The 19,906-nt window shown below is 44.7% G+C and overlaps 1 protein-coding gene across 1 annotated transcript in view; it reads right to left on the reverse strand.

Moving 5' to 3' along the window:
* The window catches only part of Pik3cb (phosphatidylinositol-4,5-bisphosphate 3-kinase catalytic subunit beta), a 110,449-nt gene extending 90,766 nt beyond the window's left edge, over positions 1-19,683 (reverse strand). Inside the window, exon 1 of the mRNA XM_028869985.2 lies at positions 19,482-19,683. The gene's annotated coding sequence lies outside the window, so the exon portion shown is untranslated. The remainder of the gene's footprint in view (positions 1-19,481) is intronic.
* Between the last annotated feature and the right edge of the window lie 223 nt (positions 19,684-19,906).

The raw sequence follows: 19,906 nt of genomic DNA on the forward strand, positions 1-19,906 counted from the left end.
CACACTCTACTTTTCGGTTTTTAAAAGCAGTGTCTCATGTAGCCTATATGACTTTGAACTCCCTATGCATATACACCTGAATGAACATGCCAATGTACACACTCATGCCACACACACAAATGGTCCCTAAGCCCTCTTACTTTTGTCCAATTTATCATGTGGGGTATAGCCTGCTTATTACAATGAGCTAAAATTTACCTGTTTTCAAACATAGGAAGCTGGGAATAAGATTTTAACAAAATTCTCTAGAACCCAGTTTCTTCCATATATATATATAAAACAACTTATTTTATCATGTCTGCATGTATGTCTGTGTGAGGATGTTAGAAGCCCTGGAACTGGAGTTACAGACAGGTGTGAGCTACCATGTGGGTGCTGGGAATTGAACCAGGATCCTTTGGAAGAGTAGTCAGTGCTTTTAACTGATAAGTCATCTCTCCAGGCCCTAGAACTCAGTTTCTTAAACTATGGGTAATGACTCCATATAGGATTTTTCTGGAGAACACAGAAAAATTGGCAACAGTAAAAGGTCTGTGAACATGTAACAGCCAAATATTAACTGGAAATGATCTAATGAATCCTAGGTGTTCCTTCAGCATGCACTGCACTGCATCAGGAGACTGCTGCAACCTTGGTTCTGAACAAAGCAAGAGTGCTGTCTGTGCAAGGCACCCACTGTCATCACGCTGCCTGAAACAGCTCAACAAGTCTCTAACTGCACATACAAGGCTCTCTGCTCATACAACATAATGATTTAATTATGGAAACAAACACTTTGAGTTATTTCCTACTGTTACTCCTCAGAATGTTAAGTACCAAACTAGTATAACTTTAGATTGTGTTAAAATGTTCTTTTCTGTCACCAGGCATTGGTGGCACATGCCTTTGATCCCATTACTGGCGGCAGAGGCAGGTAGATCTCTGTAAGTTTGAAACCAGTCTGGTCTACATGGAGAGTTTCAGGACAGACAGAGCTACACAGAGAAACCCTGTCTCAAAAACCAAGACAAAACAAAACAAAAGTTCTATTTAGGTGACTATCACCAGAATACAATGTACACATGTATAAAGCTGTCAAAAAAAGAAAAGTTTATTTTTTAAATTGCTATTTGAGTTGCTGTCTTGAGTTTCATAAGAAATGGATACATAGATTTTGGCTTGGGATTAGAACATGAATCTCAACAAATTTTTAAGTGGCCCTATACATACTTCTGACATTAAAAATAAGTAAGTGCACAGGGCAGTGGTGGTGCACACCTTTGATCCCAGCACTCGGGAGGCGGAGGCAGGTAGATCTCTGTGAGGCCAGCCTAGTCTACAGAGTAAGTTTCAAGACAGGCAGAGCTACACAGAGAAACCCTGTCTCAAAATAAATAAAATAAAATAAAATAAAATAAACAAGCACATCCACCTGTTGTTAATGAAATTTTGCTTTCATCTTAATACATAAGAAAAGTAACTGTATAACAACGAATTATTTTAAAATAAACATTATCATCAGTAAATCTTTGGTTTGTATAGCTATTTCATATGCCTATATACTGGGGGTCATTTAAAAGTGTCTTGGATGAAAAGTCCCAAAGGGAAAAGTACAAGAAGCCTGCTCTGCATTGAGTAAAAAGGGAGTCATAATCAAAACAGCAAGAAGCCAGGTATGGCGTCGACAACTGTAATCAGTACTCAGAAGGCAGAGGCAGGAGTATGGTGTGTTTGAGATGTATAGAACCCTAGTTCAAAATTAAAAAGAGGTAAATTTAAGTCCCAAGAAGCTGGCTTCTTATTAGGTTCTAGCAACTGATATTTACTGAATTGTTACTAAAACTCATTTTAAGATTTACTTTAACTGCTAGACATAGTGTGAAAGACTGCTGTCCAGCCATTCAAGAGGCAGAAGAGGGTCATCGCAAGCTTGAGACCAGGTAGGTCTACAAAGCAAGTTTCAGGTCCACCAAGGTTACAGTGAGAGCCTGCCTTTAAAAAAGAAAACTGTTATTAAAAATTTTTTCTTGCTCTTTTTTGAAGTCCTACCCAGGGCCTTGAACATGGCAATCAAGAACTCTACTACTGGGTTGTACACCCTGCCCCATTAAAATTATTTTTAGTAATTAATATCTTAATCTTTTTAGTAATTAATGTCATCTTAATAAAGTGCTCACATAAAAATAATAAACTCAAACATTCAAACTTTTTTTGGCCAAGCATGGTTATGCACATCTTTAATCTCAGGAAATAGATAGTTATAGCTGAGTCCGAGGCCAACCTGGTCTACACACAGTGAATTATAGGCCAACCAGGGTTATACAGCAAGACTGTCTCAAACAACAACAAAATGTTTGTGTGTTGCTGTGGAAGAATCCTTTTGTACACTGTTGATATATGTTACTTACTCTCATTGGTTAATAAAGAATGACCGGCCAGTAGCCAGGCACTAAGTATAGGTAGGGCAGCCAAACTGAGAATTGGGGGGGGGGGGGGAATCAGTGGAGTTACCAGGAGACACAGAGGGGGCAAGACATGCTGGAGGACAGGTAAAGCCATGAAGCATGTGGAAATACATAGATTAATAGAAATGCGTTAATTTAAGTTGCAAGAGCTAGCTGGTAATAAGCCTGGGCTCTCAGCCTAGCATTTATAATTTATATTAAGTCTCTTGTGGTCATTTGGGAACGACTGCTGGGACACAGAAAAACTCTACCTATAGTGTGTTTTATACAACAAGGTTTCATGTACCCTACGATGGCCTCAACTCTATATAGATGAGGATGGGATAACTCCTGATCCTTCAGACTCCATCACCCAAGTGTTGGAGTTATATAGGTAGGCTCTACCATTGTGGAGACCCTCAGAGATTTCCCTAGTGAGGACTTACTCAGGGTCCTAGAATCTGAGCTTGCTTTACCCAGCAGGGCTCCATAAAAGGATGATTTGACCACAGGTGTGGTTACCAGGTGTTTGGAAGGGTCTATACTTGGCTGTGTGGTGTGCTTTGATCTAGCAAGGGAGAGGTCTTTTGTCCTGCCCCTTGGCATTGTTATAAAAAGTCCTTTTGAAGCGGCAAAAGAGACCACTGGGTTTTGATTCAGGTCCTCTGGAAGCTATCCTGTGTTTCTGTCTTTCTCCTCTTCATTATCTTTCTATCTAAAAGTTTCTTCTCCCTCTCTCCTCCTCATAGGAACCCTTTAAAAGATGAGACCTGGCCTCCTACACACCATATTTAACTACATTTTTTATTTTTATTATTTATGTATATGAATGTTTTGTCTGCATATATGTCTGCACACCACATACATGTCTGGTGCCAAGGAGATCAGAAGACGTTGTGAGATTTCTCCCAGATCTAGGAGTAGTGAGCTGCCATGTGGGTGCTAGGAATCAAATCTAGGTCTTTTGGAAGAGAAACCAGTGCTCTTAAGCACAGAACCATCCCTCCAGCTCCTAAAACGTTTTTTTAAGGAAGGGTCTCACCATGTAGTCCTGAAATTAACTACCAGGCTGGCCTCAAACTCAGGGGCACACCTACCTTTGCCTGCTGAGTGCTGGGATTCAACGTGTGTGTGCACCACACCCAGTCTACTGTCTCTCTCGAACCTTCATCAGCTTTGCATCCTCAATGTCTCACACAGCATGAACACATCCTCTTAACAAACGCTCCATGAAGAAATGAATAGAGGAAAACACTCACATGTTCTAATGTTCAAAGTGTATGTGGATGAAGCACACTTCACCACAACCAATAGAAATGTACAAAAGAAAACTCGTGATAAATCAATAGCGATGCCAGAAGGAGAATAAAGAATACATTCAGACCTGGTGTGACACAGTAGATCAGACCTTCAAAGTTCTGCCCTGCGGCAACAAGGAAAGCTGATCCCAAAAGGCAACTCCACTCCAAACACCCACAGCTCCAGTCCTGACTGAAAAAGCATCCACCTCGGCACGGAGACAATCACACCACTGTTCTTAAAGGGTGGGAGGGGCAGTGATGAGGAGGTAGGGAGAACACCAGCGACTGGTGACTAAGAGAATACAAGTATCTGCAGTCTATGAAATCCATGTGTATTGGAAAATTTCATCAAAATGTAGTGATAAATAGGGCTGGAGTGTAGGTCAATGGAAGGGGCAGGCATGGCCCTGAGCTCAATCTCTACCACCAAAAATAAATTAGTGTAAAAATTTGGGCTAGGGATCTACCACAGTGGGAGAGTGTGTAGAGGCCCATGCTGTTCCATTCTCACTAACACACACACACACACACACACACACACACACACACACACACCCCAAAATAAGCAAATACATGTGGCCTACTACCTTGATCAACCAATATACCGAGATGTGTTCACTAAATATCTGAAGAAACACGTGTACCAGGGAGAAGAAACTATTCGCAGTAAGGACCCAGGAGATTGGAGCAAGATGCCACTCTAGCTGGAGAGACTCACAGGAGATGCTCAGCTTCCCCCGCAGCCCTCGCCACCGCTGCCCGCTTCCTCTGCTGTTACTCTCAACTGTAAAATGAAGCCCCAAAGGCAGAGGCTGTTGTGATTTTCAGAAAGGCTCTTTAACTTATGTACCAGAAAGCCTCAACCCCTTGGAACAAATCTGGTATCCCAATGATTTGAATCCTAATCAGTCAGTTCACTGATGGTGAATATCATGTTGGAAAAGCATCCAATTATGGTTAGCTCATTTACAAACAAGTTAATACTGCTACCACATTTTCCTTATTACATCTAAGTACTTATTTAATGTCTGTGTGCACAGACACATTCACAGATTTTTCTCTTTTGCTGCTATACATGCACTAGTATCTCAAGTAAATGAAATACAGATGATTCCGAAGGAAATCTTAATTTCTGCGCTGGGGAGGTGACTCAGTGATTGAAGAGTACTTGCTGTGAAATCATGAGGACCAAAGTTGGGATCCGCACATGCAGACACATACAAATAAACACTTTTTTTTTAAAGCAGGTTTCTCTGTGTAGCCTTGGTTGACCTAGAACCAAATGATGTTTTTTTAAAACTTTCATTTCTACTGGGTTTCTTGTTGTATACTTAAGGACAAAACACTTGGGATGTAGTCAGAAGAATAAGAAGTTTAACACTACCCCAGGCTACAGAATGAGATCGTGTCTCAAAAACACAAAATCAGGTATTTCTGCAGTTCCTTCTTCTAAGGCAGTGGTTCTCAACCTTCCTAATGCTGTGACCTTTGAATACAGTTCCTCATGCTGTGGTGACCACCAGCCATGAAATTATTTCATTGCTCCTCATGACTAATGTTGCTACTGTTAAGAGTCGTAATGTAAATATCTGGTATACAGGCGATCTGATATACACCACCTGTGGAAGGGTCAGGCGATCCCCACCACCCTGCCCCATGGGTCCAGACCACAGGCTGAGAACCGATGTTCCAAGGTCTACCGTAAGCAGCCTCTAGAAGATCTGAGGAAGGTGGGACACATCTGTAATTCTAACGCTTAGAAGGTGGAAGCAGGAGTTCAAAGTCAGCCTCTGCTATTACTAGAGAGTTTGAGATCAGCCTGGGCTACAAGAAACTCACAGGGCTACAAGAGACCCAGTGACAATAAAAGTTTTGACAATAAATAAATAAACAAATCAGTAGTATGAGGTCTATCTGCATCGAACCAATAATATCTACATAGACTGAGAGAAAGATGTTAACAATTACACACACAGTGTTTGGGGAGTTGCTTTTTTTTTTAAAAAAAAAAAAAATACAATCTTCAGTGATATTTTTCATATGTAAAGAGAAACATACAGGGCCATCACTGCTGTATTCATTCTCCCACACTCGGCCTAATGGGAGATGCAGGCCCAGCTGAGACCCAGCGTGGTTATGGCTGGGACTGAATGATGAGAGCTCTGAAATTCAGGAAAGCCGAGAAGAGACCACAGCACGTGAAGAGCTATAGTAGCTACCAGAAAACCAAGCCCTTAGGAGCTGCTTTCTGGGTTCAATCACCCTGCTGTGACAAGACATTTTGGGTCTTGACCACTCCCTCCGGAAAGCAGACACTAGCATTTCCAGGGCAGATCACACAAATCTTATCTTAGCTGGATGTGATGCCTACACGCTGCATCTGAGACCTGATGGTTAAGTACCAGCAGCTGGGAGCATAGTGAGTTCCAGGCCAGCCTAAGCTACACAGTTAGACCCTGTCTCGGATAAATAAACGAAATTCAAGTCTGGTTTCTAGGGTATCTTCCATTAGTAGTAGCCCAGCTTATACTGACTTATCAACTCATAATTGTATTGTTTACATCTGTAAACTCAGCCTTGAACCTTGCCTCTATACAGAGTTTGAGACCAGTCTGGGCTACATAAACTCATCTCAAACACACACACACACACACACACACACACACACACAACACACACACACACACGAGGGGGGGCACGCTAGAGAGACGGCTAAAGCACTTACTGTTCTTATAGACGACCTGGATTCAGTTCCCAGCACCCACATGGCTACTTAAAACCACCTGTAACTCCAGTTCCTGGGGATATGAGATTGTCTTAGGAAGCCATCTCTGGCCGCTGTCTTCTGTCCTCTGAGGATGGCAAGCACATACATGGTACACTGACTTGCAAGCAGGCGAACACTCATACACATGGTCCACTTCTGTACACACAGGCAAATGATCACATAAAATAAAAAACTCTAAAAAGAGGAAGAGAGGAAAGGTGGGACGAAGGCATAAAGTGGGGAAAGAAAAGGAAAGAAGAGCCCATGAGATGGCTCAGTGGGCCAAGGTGCTTGCTCTTCTCGGCAGCCTGAGTTTAATCCCCTGAACCCACATGGTGAAGAGACCAAGCTCCTGCAAGTTACACACACACACACACACACACACACACACACACACACACACACACACACAGACACTGCAAATGAATAAATGTTTAAAAAAAAAAAACCCTTATGGGGGCTGGAGAGATGACCCAGCCCCATGGCAGGTGGCTCAAAATCATCTTTGACTCCAACTCGAGGGAATCCAACGCCTCTGGCTTCCACAGGCACCTGCACTTACACACGCATACCCACAGGCAGGCACGTACACCTACACAAAATTTAAAACAGTCAAAATAAATCTTTAAATAAAAAAAGCAAAGGAAAGGGAACCCCCTTATGGGCCTAGGTAGTATTGATGACAGCTGTAATGTTAGTACATCCTCTCCCTTCTCAAACATGAATGAGAGAAGAAAAACGTCTAACAGTGTAAATGCTTGCTCTATTCATCTTTTAAAGTGAGTAGTTTATCAATTACATTGCATGGTTTATCTATTGCAGTTTATCAATATTCAAGAGCAAATCTGTTTCCTTCCTCTCTGTCCAGTACTTTAAGACTAAGCTCAGGAAAGTCTCAAATCACCCACAACTGGCAGCCTCGCAAGATTAAAAAAACAAACACTCACGGCCTTCTGACCCGAAAAACCTTTGATTTGTACACGCTTACTAGAACATTTAACTATGCTAACATGATACATTTAAGACTAGGAAGTTTTTATTTGCAAAGGGGGTGGCGGCAAGATCTCTCACTATGTGGCCCTGGCTGGCCTGGAACTCACTATGTAGACAGCTGGAATTGCAGGTGAGAGTAACTTCCTTGCTCGTTACTGATTTAAAAAAAGAAGAAGCAGCAAGGGGCAGGAGTACAGCTGAGAGCCAGGGCACTTATCTAGTACGTACAAAGCCCTGTAGGGCCTGTTCAGAAGTACTCTGGAGTAAGCTACACTTGAAAAGAGACCAAGAAGTAGAGCTACAATGGCTACCAGAAAAGTACCACAAAAAATAAATAGGTGATCAGGGTGTGGTAGTGCATGCCTTTAACCTCAGCACTCAGGAGGCAGATCCCTAAGAGTCTGAAACCAGCCTGGTCTGTGACGAGTTCCTGGCCAGCCAGGACTACATAGTGAAACCCAGTATCAAAAGCCCAAAATAAATTAATTAATAGGAAGCTGGGTATGGTGCCTTACACCTGTAATGCCACTATTCAGGAGGCCGAGGCAAGGGGATTACCCCAACTGTCAACCTAGGCTACAGTTGAGACTTTGAATCTCAAAAAAAAAAAAAAAAGCAAAGCAAAACAAAATCTCTTTTAAGACCTGCGGCTATAACTCAGGGGTCAAGTGTTTGTCTAACAGGCATGAAGCTGCCCTAGGCTCAAAACAAGCGTAGTCTGGATGATGATGGTGGTAGTGGTGGTGGTGATGATGATGATGACGGCCTGGTATGGGTCAGCCTAGACTACACACCCATCACTAGGGCAGGATAGTAGAAAATCAGACAGACCTAGGGCTAGAGAGCTGGCTTAGTGGTTAAAAGCACTGGCTCATGCCGGGTGGTGGTGGCTCATGCCCGGCGGTGTTAGCGCATGCCATTAATCCCAGCACTCAGTAGGCAAAGCCAGGCGGATCTCTGTGAGTTCGAGGCCAGCCTGCTCTACTGAGCGAGATCCAGGACAGGCACCAAAACTACACAAAGAAACCCTGTCTGGGGGGTGGGGGAGCACTGGCTCAGCTGGTGGTGGTACACGCCTTTAATCCCAGCACTTGGAAACGCTGTGAGTTCAAAGCCAGCCTGGGCTACAGAGTGAGTTCCAGGAAAGGCTCCAAAGCTACACAGAGAAACCCTGTCTCAAAAAACCAAAAAGAACTGGCTCCTCTTCTAGGACTCAGTATCAATTCCCAGCACCCACATGGCAGCTCCCAACCTCCCTGTAACTCCAGTCCCAGTCTCTCATGTCCACTTCTGGCTTCCATGGGCATTAGGCACACATATGATACAGACATACATGCAAGCAAAACACTCATACAACACACATATATATTTAATGTATACATGTATATAAATTACATACATGGGGGGGATCTGACTCTCAGAGCCTGAGAGATGGCTCAGCAGTTAAGAACACTACCCTTCCAGAGAACCTGAGTTTGATTCCCAGCACCCACATGGCATGGCAGCTCACAACTGTCTGTAACACTGGTCCCAGGAAATCAGATGCCCTCTTCTGGCTTCCTTGATCAGCTGGCACAAGTGATCCATAGACAAACATGCAGGCAAAACATCCTTACACATAAAATAGTATTTTGTTCTTACATCTAACTCTACACTTAAAACCTTTGCTCCATTTGACATGTTATTTCCTGAAATTCCCGTTTCCTCTAGTGGTGATGTCTTCAGTACTTTCATTGGAGAGTTGTTAGAAAATTACAGAGAAAGCACTTAGCACAGCCTGACATGTAAGCAAGCATCCAATAAATATCTGTTATTCTTAATCTACCTAGCTCCACACACAGTAGGAAAGCCTTGGGAGATTTTCTAATACGCTATATGCACAGTCACAGCTTTAAAATGCAAAGGCCGTAAGAGGAAGCTGGTGCTAGGCACAGAAGCGAGCATCGTTAATACCAGCCTAGGGAGGTAGAGGCAGGAGGATTAGGGGATGGAGGATAGGCTCAGCTACAGAATGAGTTTGAGGCCAGCCTACTTGAGACCTCGAGTCTCGAAAACTGGAACCAAAAGACAGGCCAGTGACTGGCTTGGCAGAGTGCTTGCCTAGCATCCATGAGGCCCGGCGGGGTTCAGTCCCTAGCACTCTAAACTGGACAAGTGCTGCTGCAGTCCCAGCGCTGAAGAGACCAAGACAGTCAAAATGCTGAAGCTCCACGGCAGCCTGGGCCCCACGGCGAGTACTAGCCAGGCCTGCCAGGTCTACATACCAAGACTGTCTCAAACTCCTCACCTCCTCTACCCTGCTCCAGACAAAAACAAGTGACAAGTTGGATGACCAGCTCATCATAAAGGCAGCATAAGAACCTTTCACCCAGAAGTTCCTCATCAAAAAAAGACAGGGTTGGTGGTGGTTCACAGGGAGGCAGAGGCAGGCAAGCTCAGGGAGTTGGAGGCCAGCCTGGTCTACAGAGTGAGTTCCAGGACAGCCAGGGCTACACAGAGAAACCCTGTCTCAAAAAAAAAAAAAAAAAAAAACAAAAAACAAAACAAAACAAAAAAGACATTCATAGAGGGCTGAGGTGACCCAGTGGTAGAGCACTTATGCGGTGTGTAAGAGGCCTTGGGTGCACACTCAACACAAGAATATTAGAATGAGGGTGAAGTCATCCAGCAGGAATGGGCTGGGTATGGTGGTGCCCAGGAGGGAGAGAAGGACACCTTGCCTCTGAAGACAACCTTAGCTACACTGAAGGACCCTACTTCAAAGAAAAACAAGAAGAATATGGCAGTGAGGTGTAGCTTAGTGGCAAGGGACTTGCCCAGAACACAAAAAGCCCTGAATTCCAAACCCAACACTGCAAAAAATCATAACTTTAAATTCTATGTCAACTAATTGATAGAAATTATCCTGTTATTACATGTAATTTGTGTGAGGTAGTAGTGACCTGGCCTCAAAAAGAGCATCTCTCAATCAGAAGCTAAGGCAGGAGGATGACAAGTTTGAGGCCAACCTGAGCTCCAGAGTGAGCCCTTGGGTGGGGATGAGGGTGTCCCTCACACTTCAGCAAGCAGGAAAGCCTCCTGGGTATTTAATTTCTATGAAAACTGCCATAGATTATTTTAAATAAAGCAAATTCCAACTTTGATTATATCTATGATTCTGATCATCTTAAATGCCAACTATTCAGATCTGAAAAATTCAATCACTTAAACTAGTAATACATAAATGTGTCCAAATAGAGCTTTGAGCTCTTGTTGACAGCCACGGAAAATGCCTTCCAGTGGCTCAGCAGGTAAGGAATTCATGGAATTCAGGTCTTCAGTCTAGCCATCACTGTGGTTGACCAGAGTCAACACTAAATTATTTGGGCAATGCTGGTTGATCTTCTAACTCCTTAAATGCCTTCACAATCAATGGCCATTACTTCAAATGACAGAAAGAGCACAATTTGTAAATATCATACAGTTAGGAAATATTCCTAGTTAGTTATTACAAATGCCCAGGAACAAACCATGGTCAGGAATGCGGAGAAACTGTAGTTTAAAATAAAGCTCTGGATTACCACCGATTTCTTCTAATCTACTTAATCCTTCAGGCAGGCATGGATAATCAGGATCACAGTTCCCTCTAAGGCAAATGATCACTTGCCTGGTGGTCTCCCCAGTGACCATAGCACTAGAACAGCCAAGCCAAAGAGCAAGAAAGGGATGCCATGCTGTAGCCCCTCCCAGGTTTTCACTAGAAGACTGGGAACTGGAGACCTAGCTCTTAATAATACCACAAACCAGGACTGTTGAATTTCAACAGTATATGACTCCCAGTTAAGGACCTCAACCTTGGGTTACCTGCCCAATATTCAAAGAACTATTTTGTTTGTCTGTTTGTTTGTTTTGTTTTGTAGACAGTTTCTCTGTGTAATTTTGGTGCCTGTCCCGGATCTCGATATGTGTAGACCAGGCTGGCCCCGAACTCACAGAGATCCGCCTGGCTCTGCCACCTGAATGATGAGATTAAAGGTGTGTGCCACAAGCACCGGGCAAAAGAACTATTTTATAAGCCACACACTTATTTATAGTCCTAACATTGTATTGCCATGAGTTCCAGGCTAGTGACAGAGACCCTACTCCCCCACCAAAAAAAAAAAAAAAAAAAAAAAAAAAAAAAAAAAAGACAAATCAAAGATTTATATATCTATATACAATTCTGAGGAAGCAATAGAACCCTAAATTAACCATGTTAGGCTGGAATCAAGGAAGAAACTGAGTGGCTACATTACATTTGCAATGCACCAAAGGCAGAGGTAGTGTATCATCCCTTAGTCACCAGAAACCTGACCACCTTAAAAAAAGTGCTGGAATAAAATGAACAGGCTAGCAGAATGTATACACAAGGCAAGAGAGAGAGATCATGAAGAAAAACTGGGCCAGGTATAGTGTTTTTATTAATTTTATCTACTTATTTATTTTGGATTTTTCTGATAGGGTTTCTCTATGTAGTCCTGGCTATCCTAGGACTCTGTGTACCAGGCTAGCCTTGAAATCAGAGACCCACCTGTCTCTTGCCTCTCAAGTACTAGGATTAAAGGCATGTGCCACCACACCCAGCTGGTACTCTAAGCCCAGCACAAGAGGCAGAGGCAGGAGACTTTCTGTGGGTTCAAGGCCAGGCTGGTCTACATAAGGAGCTCTAGGTCAGACAGAGCTACAGAGAGACCCTATCTCAAAAACAAAACAACAACAACAAAAACAAGATGAGGAGAAAGGCTGAGACTTCAGAACATAAATAATCCCCACACTATGTGGGCATGCTAACAATAAATACATGGAAATTCCATTTTATCATAGATGGGGTGGTGGGGTCAAGACTATGACTCAGCAGGTAAAGGCGCTGCCTGTCAAGCCTAACAACCTGAGTTTGGTCCTCAATACCTGTTAGAGCCCATTTAGGTTCCTCATGGCTTTACCCAGCAGGTCTGCATAAAGAGGATGATTGGACCACAGGCCTGAGTACCAGGTGTCTGAGATGATCTGCACTTGGTTGTGCTGGGGGGAGGTCTTTTGCTCCACCCCTTGGCATTCCCTTAAAAACCCTTTGGCAGAGACAGACAAGGACTGATGGATTAGGACTCAGGCCCTCTCAAGGCTACCCTGTATTCTCTATTTTTTCTCTCCCCTCTACACTTCTAACTAATATTTCCTGCTGCTTCTACTCAGGAGTACTCTGGGGAAATGTGGTGGTGTGATGGTCCCCCACAAAGACCCACACAACATGCCGGGCAGTGGTGGCTCATGCTTTTAATCCCAGCATTTGGGAGGCAGAGGTGGGCAGATCTCTGTGAGTTCAAGCTACACAGAGAAACCCTGTCTAAAAAAACAAAAAGAGGTGCACATAACAGAAGAAATGACTCCAGAAAGTGGCTCTCTGCCCTCCACACGTGTGCTGTGACCTCCTCTCCCCACCCCTAGTCACACAGGAGCTCATACACACACACACACACACACACACACACACACTAAAGAAAAGGATTTTAAAAACTAACAACAAAAACAGATGGCCAGGCACGACATCGGGAAGCCTATATTGTCAGCACACTCTGAGACAGAAGGACCTGAATTCTAGGCCAGCCTTGGGTACATTAAGATCCATTCTCGCCGGGTGGTGGTGGTGGTGGTGGTGGTGGTGGTGGTGCACACCATTAATCCCAGCACTCCGGAGGCAGAGACAGGTGGATCTCTGTGAGTTCGGGGCCAGCCTGGTCTACAGAGTGAGTTCCAGGACAGCCAGGGTCACACAGTGAAACCCTGTCTCGAAAACAAACAAACAAACAAACAAAAAAATCCATTCTCAAAGCAAATCAAAGCAACAAAAACCGTCTTAAAAAAAAACTCTTTAGTCAGCCAGGAGTGGTAGTGCACACCTTTTATCCCAGCACTTTAGAGGCAGAGAGAAGCAGATCTCTCTATGATGAGTTTGAGGCCAGCCTGGTCTACATAGCAAGTTCCAGGATAGCCAGGGCTACATAGACAGACCATCTAACCCCAACCATGCATGTAATCTTTGACTTTCCCTCACTGACTACAACCTTTGACTCAATTATTTAACCTGGAGATAATAAAAAGACAACTATGGAATATGTGCAAGAATAAAACCAGTAGTTAGAACCAGTGTGAAGGCCCAAGTGAAGCCAATGTGGGGACTATGAGAAAGGCAGACTGATTACAATAGAGCAGGAAGAGCCCTTGCAACTGGAAGGATGCCTCTCACAGGTGTGCAGGCATTGTGAACTGCCCCAGGAGCATAAGCTCTCCTTTCAAAGGCAGCCCAAACAAACCAGGAAATACATGGAGAGGGGAAGAGAGGAGAAAATGCAAGAGTCAAAATCTAGGGCATAAGTAAGTCGTGGGGGGTGGGAGGGGTAAGGAGCTGTCACTCACGCCGGGAAACTGGTAATATCTCAGCTTCCTTACTTCCCTTGTACTGCGTGTTCATTGAAAATTCTTCTTCTAAAACTATAAATCCCAACATGTTTCCCTATATTTCTACTTTACAATGGACTTGCAGACTGCTGATTTTGCTTTTGTTTTCTGAGACAGGGTCACATACGTTAGTAGCCCAGGCTAGTCTGTGACTCGTGGCAATTCTTCTGATTCAGTTTCATGTACTGGGATTATAGGCACAGTCCAATTCTGATTTTTCTATAACCTCTCTTTACTTACAGACCTGCTGAGCAATTTACAGGATTGACATTCAGGCAGACCCAGGGAGGAATCCTAAGCGATTTGTCTCTTTATACAATATGACATCGTTCTCAAGTAAGTAGTCAGTAGAAACCAAATGACAGGGATTTTTCTCCAAATAATGTAGTAGGTGGTAATTGAAACAAATGACTGAGATTACACACACTGCTGCCACAGTACATGTGTACACACACACATTTATTCTCACACATATACATACATATAATGGAAGGTTCTCAGATTTAAAAAATAAATTGTCTAACTGAACAAAAAAGTCCAAGATAGGCATGTCCAGCATTCAAGAAGTACGAGGAACACAAGGTTCAGACCAGTCTGGAACACAAAGGAGGGTTCTATCTCAAAAAATAGTAAATAAATAAAAAAACAGCAGGCAAGATAGGTAGACTAGTTAATGTTCCAGGCAATGATCTGACTCTGAGAAGACCTCAAGGCGGACAGAAAACGTCTCTGTCATCAGAAAACTCCTATTATATTGAAGGAACAAGAAGCCAGGCAGAGCAGGCCTGGTGGCGCACACCTTTGATCCCAGCAGACCACGGAAAGAGAGGGAGGCAGCTCTCTGTGAGTATGAGGACAGCAAGTCCAGGCCAGCGAGACTACACAGCAAAATGTCTCAAAAGAGACAGACAGAGTAGGCAAAATAATTAGAAGATATGAAAATAAGGTAGAGATTTTCTTCTCTTAATGAGAAGCCTTTGGTACAACAGAAGAGTAAAAATTGCTCTGACTGCTATGGTGGTACATACCTATAAGCCCAGCATAAGGGGGAACAGGCAGGGAGATGATAAACCCCGGGTCAGTCTGGACTACACAGCCAGATTCGGATGCAAGAGAGGGAAGGAGTGGAGAGGGTGGGAGAGAGGGGGAGGGGAGACAAGAATGACACCCTAGGAAGAACAGGGATGGTGGCAGGTAGGGATGTGAAGAAAACTCAACTGGGATATATCTTAGAAGTAAATTCGAAATGGTTAAAGAACTGGTATGTAGGTAGAAGGAACACTGAGGCAAAGAGGTGATTTGCAGATGCATACCTGTAATCCTAACCCTTGGAAGACCAAGACAGGAGAATCACCAAGAGTTCAAGGCCAGCCTGGGTTATACAGCTCTAGAGGGAGATACTGTCCAAAAAATGTTTGACCACTGAAGTTTCACTCAGGGTTGAGAGTGGAGAAGAGGAAGACTCATAAAATGAATAGGTTGCTGGGCATAGAAGTATACACACCTGTAATCCCACACTTGAGACAGGGAGGCAGAGGAATCAGGAGTTCAAGGCCAACCTGGACTCCAGGAGACTATCTCAAAAATAAACCAAAAATTAAAAAAGGTAATAAATAAGTTGGGGACTGGAAATTAAGAGTTCTCTATTTAAATAGTACATACATACATACATACACACACACACACACACACACACACACACACACACACACACACACACACTGGGGGCGGGGGAATGAAACTCAATTGCAGCAAGCATGGTAGGCAAATGCTCTATCCACTGAGTTAATCCCAGTCCTGACCATATTACATTTAAAATGCCTACAAATGGGCTGAAAAGATGACTCAGTGGTTAAGAGCACCTGCTGGTCTTACAGAGAACCCAGATTCAGTTCCTGGGGGGTTTTTTGTTTTTGTTTGTTTTTTTTTAAGACAATTGTCTCTCTCCATCCATGGCCATGGCAGCCTAGAATTCAAGTGTAACGGTAACGCAGGCTAGCCTTGAACTCTTGGTGATTCTCCTGACTCAGCCTTGCAAGTGCCAGCATTACAGGTATGCATTCATAAATCACCTCTTTGATCACTGTTCCCTCTACGTGTAACCAGTTTTTGTTTTTTGTTTTTGTTTGTTTGTCTGTTTGTTTTCTCTGTGTAGTTTTGGTACCAGTTCTTTAACCCTTTCAAATTTACTTCCAAAGTCTACCATCTGCAATTCCAGAACCAGAGGATCCAATGCCCTCTTGGCCTCCACTGGCAACCTCATACATACATACATACATACATACATACATACATACAAGCAAAACACCCATAGCTATAAAATAAACTTTAAAAATAAAAAAAAAAAAAAGGATGCCTATAAACAAAACCAGAGGCCAGAAAAGTAACTCAATAGTAGATCACTTGCCTAGCAAGGACAAGGACCTGGATTCCAACTCCAAGACTACAATACCCCCATCCTATCCAGGACGGCCCTCCCCCCACCCCCACCCCCCCACCCCGGCAAAAAAAAAAAAAAAAACATGTATAGGCCTAGATACAGCAGAAGTGTGATGCTCAGTACTGGTGATAAAAATCTGAGAGTCAACAACACATGATAATATTTAAAGAGGGAAGAGAATGACATCACTCAGAATGAGCACAGGTAAAGAAATGAAGAGGGACAGGCAGGAGGCCCTCAGGGAATTTGAATGTTTTCAACTCAAGGAGTCAAGGCAAAGGAAAGACGGAAGAAAGCCTTAAAACTCTAAGGCCTAGAAAGTTCAACGGCATTACATGATTCTCAGACCACACAGCTCCTCCATCAAGACCACCTCTTCCTATCTGCCACATATTTATCTAATTCTATAAATTAAAAATCTGTAGAGGATGACAGTGGATGGGGGGGTATGGGGGAGGGGACTGGGAGGAGAGGAGGGAGGGGAAACTTTTGTAGGGATGTAAAAACAAAAAATAAACAAGGGGTTGGGATTTAGCTCAGTGATAGAGCCCTGGGTTCGGTCCCTAGCTCCGGAAATAAATGATGAATGAATGAATGAATGAATGAATGGAATGGCAAAAACAAACAACAACAAAAAATCTGATGCTTAGAAAGACTGGGCCAAACCCTTACAGCCGCAGCTATTTTGACTTTGACTTAGGTCAAGGTCTAGAACCAAACCAAGGTGTCACTTCTGACCCCTTAGCCTTTTCCTAGTGGGTAGCAGGAGCAACAATCCATAAAACAAAACGGGAGGGCCTTAAAGAACATTTAGGCTACGGGAGTTGCCTTTGCTTTCCATAGTTTGTTGACACTCACAAAACAAGTTGATCAGAAGCCTTTATGGACCTACCTGCAAAAAAATAAAAATAAAAAGCGGAAAAGCAGGGCTAGGGATATTAGCTAAGTGCATGCTTATCATTTGTGCAGACCTGGGTTCAATCCTCAGCATGCACCAAAATGGGAAAGGAGGGGAGGGGAGGGGAGACAAGGAAGGGGTAGGGATGTAGCCTACTGGTATGAAAGTGCTTACCTAGCATGCAAGGAAGCCCTGAGTTTGACCCCTAGCTGAGTATAAAACCAGGTGTGGTTTACAGGTGTGTGGTGGAATTCCAGAACTAGGGAAATAGAGGCAGAATGGCCTAGAGACACAAGAAGCCAGAGCTACACAATAAGTTACAGTCCAACCTGAGCTAGAGAGCAGTATTTTTGTTTGTTTGTTTGTTTTAAATACACAAGAGGGCTGAGGACAAATAAACTCTGAAGTAAAGCACTTGCCTAACATAATAAAGCCCTAGGTTCAAAAAAATAAATCAACATCTAACTTGTTGTCAGGCCAATGATCTTTAGCATCACAAAAAACCAACCTGATTTTTCCACTTTGTGAAAGCCCCTGAAGGTGGAATGTCCTGTCAGTGTGGTAATCACAATGGGAAACTAGAGGTGGTTCTCAAACCCTTTCGGCTTTAGTGAATACAATTTTAGTTTTACACTTTCAGACTTTTGCCTTCTGAAACTTGGGCAGTATCTTAACCCAAGGCATTTGATCTCTGCCACATTATAGACTGTTCCTATACAGTTCTGCTTACTTTAAAAAAAAATCTGTGGGGTGGGTGGGTGTATGAGTGTTTGTGGGCTGAAGGCCAACCTCAGATGTCCTTCCTCAGGTGCCACACATCTCATTTTTTTGAGACAGGGACTCTCATTGACCTAGGGTGCCATGATTCCACCAGGTTGACAGGTCCACCAGCAAACCCCTGGGACCTACCTGTGTGCCCCTCCCCAGCACTGGGATTACAAGTGGATGCACCCAGCTTTTATTTTTCTTTAACATCTATTCTGGAGAGCCTCTTATTTGCATAGCAAGTACTTTACAGAGTTCTGTAATCCAAGGACAAGGGAGAAAGAGGCAAGTTCAAGGCCAGTCTAGTCTGTAGAGTGAGTTCTAGGCCAGTGAAGGCTATTACTGCAAAACTGTCTTATAAAAATCCAAAAACAAAACAAAAATCCTCACACACAAAGTAGCATAAAAATCCTCAAGTAATAATTAACTCCTGGAAACTCAGACTCCTTGGAGATGTTATTAGGAATCATATTTCCAAATATCCATTCAACACTTCAGAATAAATACTCATCTAATTTAATTATGATGACTTCACCAGACAGTAAGTAACACTGCCCACAATGATGTTTACAAAAGCACTTGTCACTCCCTTCGGATGTAGCAATGCAGAAAAAAAAAAAAAAGGAGTATGTTTCCATACTCTTCCTGTGTTTATACTCTGTAACAAGTGACAATTGAAGTGTCACTTTAGATGGGTTTAACAGCAAAACAAGTCAAGTTATATGTCCCACCATCTACCGCCTTTCGTAAATGGTGATTTTGATGGGTTTCATTGCACTAATTCACTCGTCCCTAAGACAGGTTTCCAAGTCAGCCTTTGCAAGAGAGAAACTACAGAATTCTAAGAAGAGACTACTACAGAATACCACTCTGGCCGCTGGAAGATAACAGGCTCCTGCATTAAGCAACTCGAGTTGAGCGTATTGCAATACTAGAGTGGTTCGGAAATAAATGTACCCCCAAAGCCAACCTGGACGAAGGAACCAGCCAGAGCTAGCAAGGATGCTGCAGCGGGCTGCTCCCAAGAGCTCCCGTCCACCACCGAGTACCTACAGCAGGGTTAGCTCGGCCTCCCGCAACCCCCGGGAGGTGAGTAGTCACAGTTCCCGCTTCACATCTCCCGGGGGTATTTCAGTCAAGGCCGCGGGACTCCGACCGGTCCGAAGCCGGAGAGCCCGGAATCGCGCCGCGAACACTGCGCCGAGGCACCTGAGGGTCGGCAGCTGCCGGGCGTCCGCACCGACGCCAGCTGGGCCGCCCCGCACCCGCGCCTTCTGTAGTCGCCCGCCGGGCGCTCTCCGCTGCTTGGTGCCCGCTGCCCGAGGCCTGGGCGCCGCGTACCTCGGAGCCCGCGCGGCCGCGGCCGAGCCCGGCAGGAAGCGCCCGCCCGAGCCGCCAGCGCGCCGCCTCCCGCGCTCACCTGCCCCGCGCGCCGCCACCGGCTCCCGATCCCGCAGCACGATCAGCAGCTCCCGCGGCCGCGCCCGCCCGGCTCCGGCACCTGCATGCCCGGCTCTCAGCCTCCTGCTGCCTTCGGGCTCAGCGTAACACCCGCCCACCGCCCACGACCATGGCCGGCTCCGTCGCAGCCGCTGCACCGCCCGACGGAGCACGCGCGCGCCACCGCCGTGCCCGCGCCTGCGCGAGTGCGCGCGCGGGCCTCCCGGGCTCTCCTCCCCGCTGGCCGGCCCCGCCCACCCTCCAGGGCCAATCCCCAGACGCCCGCCTCCAGGCAGCCCCGCCCACTTGCCGCGCAAGGCTCGATCCTGGCCCCTCCCCTCGAGGGAGGCAGCGCCAGCCTCTCCCTGTGCGGCTGTCTGCGCTGCGTTCCTACTGCGCTGCCGG

Source organism: Peromyscus leucopus, chromosome 7, assembly GCF_004664715.2.
Source record: "Peromyscus leucopus breed LL Stock chromosome 7, UCI_PerLeu_2.1, whole genome shotgun sequence".
NCBI lineage: Eukaryota > Metazoa > Chordata > Mammalia > Rodentia > Cricetidae > Peromyscus > Peromyscus leucopus.